The following is a 1735-nucleotide window of genomic DNA, read 5'->3' as shown; positions in this document are numbered from 1 at the left end:
GAATCTCTGGCCAGCCTCCAGTCAGACCTCTGTCATTGCATTCTAAAATGTAATTAACTACAACTACTAATACAAATGCATTCGTTTTAAATGAAATTAGTTAGAATTACAAATACATTCCTTTTAAATATAAGGAATCACAATTAAAAAGGTATTTTGTTAACAAATGTACTGTAATTGATTACAATTACAAATGCTTGATTTTGAAATGCAATTGAGTTACAATTACTTACAAATTGAAATTTAATGTTTTTCAATTACAATTCAATTACTTTTTTTCAGAATACCTCTTTAGAAAAGAGGATTTGGCTTACCGTTACTCCAAAGTCGCCATTGCTCTTAGTTTTAGGGCTTTTTATTCAATCAAGTAGCTCAGATCGATGGTAACTTTTTAGGCCTGAACCAGTTAAACGCCCTCAAATATTGAAATTCAAGAGCAAAGCGCAAGCTCATTCAAATTTCTGATCAATGTTCCGTAATTCATATTACTATTATTATGAGAAGCATCGCAGCCCATGGAAGCAAGTTCAAACGAAGGAATAAATTGATGAGCAAGATTAGATGAAGAAACGTCAACATCAGGCATAAATCCAATGGTTTTCAAAGACGCGCCATTTTCTTTGTCTTGCGGGAGGAAATGTAATTGTAAATTTTAATGGAAATGTCTCCATTCGTGCTCGTACCCGCTTCCCCGTTTCTGGATCACTCTAGTTAATCTTAATCTTAGTTGATGATGTTCTCGTAACTGGTGGCCTGGTTTTTTTTTCAAACCCTCGGGCATTTGAAATCTGCTTGTTGCATCTTCGGATTCGTCTCGAAAGGGAAGGTCTCTCATGGGTTCGACGACCGTCTTTTGAAATTTTAGATTAGAGAAGATCGTAACTCTTTCTTGGGATTTTTCCGATCAAATCATTGGAATTGTGGGAAGCCTGTTCGTCAACGAGGGAAGTTTTCCTCGAATTTGGGCATTTGAAACACACAAAAAATCCATCATTGTTTGTCATACACTTTTTTAAGTTTGGAAGCTTGCAAGGCCTTGACCACTGCTTCTTTGAAAGACTGTTATTCATTCCAATTCTCCGCTATTGTACAATAGAAAAATTTAAATATCTGAAATTCAAAATTGCCGCTTGAGCTGACTCCAAAAGCTTCACAAATATGAAAAAAATATGACAAATATGGAAAGCTTCACATGGTAGCTGAGTGCACCCGATAGGGGCACGACATGGTTCACCAGAGGGCGTGGATTCGAATCCCGCCTTCGGAGAGAAAAATACTTGATGCGAAGCTGAGGAGTGTTCACTTCCAAGCAATTTGAATCGAAGGCACTCGCTTCCATTGGTGGCGACTCAATGGTCATTCGTCCAAAAAAAGATGCACAACCATTTGCAATTCAATCCAAATCCAATCCCCTTGCTTTCCCTACCAAAATGGAAGAATCTCACCTGGATATGGGTGCGCAAGGAATCATTGGTCCGGTTTGTGATGAGGTCACTGTATAGTGCCCTCCTATTGTTGTGGTTCCCAAGGGAGATAGGATGTGTGCATTTGTGTGGATTAGACACGACGGATCATCCGCCTCATTAAACCTTCCACTCAGGCAATTTCTGGTTACACACCGCACACCAGAAGCACTTTCCGACTTTGGACCTAGACATAGATTTCTAGACACTGGATGTCGGACGACCGACCACTTGGCTGGTAAAACAGTACAATGGATGGTCTCCTGGGAATT

This window comes from Tigriopus californicus, chromosome 12 (genome assembly GCF_007210705.1).
Source record: "Tigriopus californicus strain San Diego chromosome 12, Tcal_SD_v2.1, whole genome shotgun sequence".
Classification (NCBI taxonomy): domain Eukaryota; kingdom Metazoa; phylum Arthropoda; class Copepoda; order Harpacticoida; family Harpacticidae; genus Tigriopus; species Tigriopus californicus.
Note: the sequence above shows the minus strand (reverse complement) of the source record.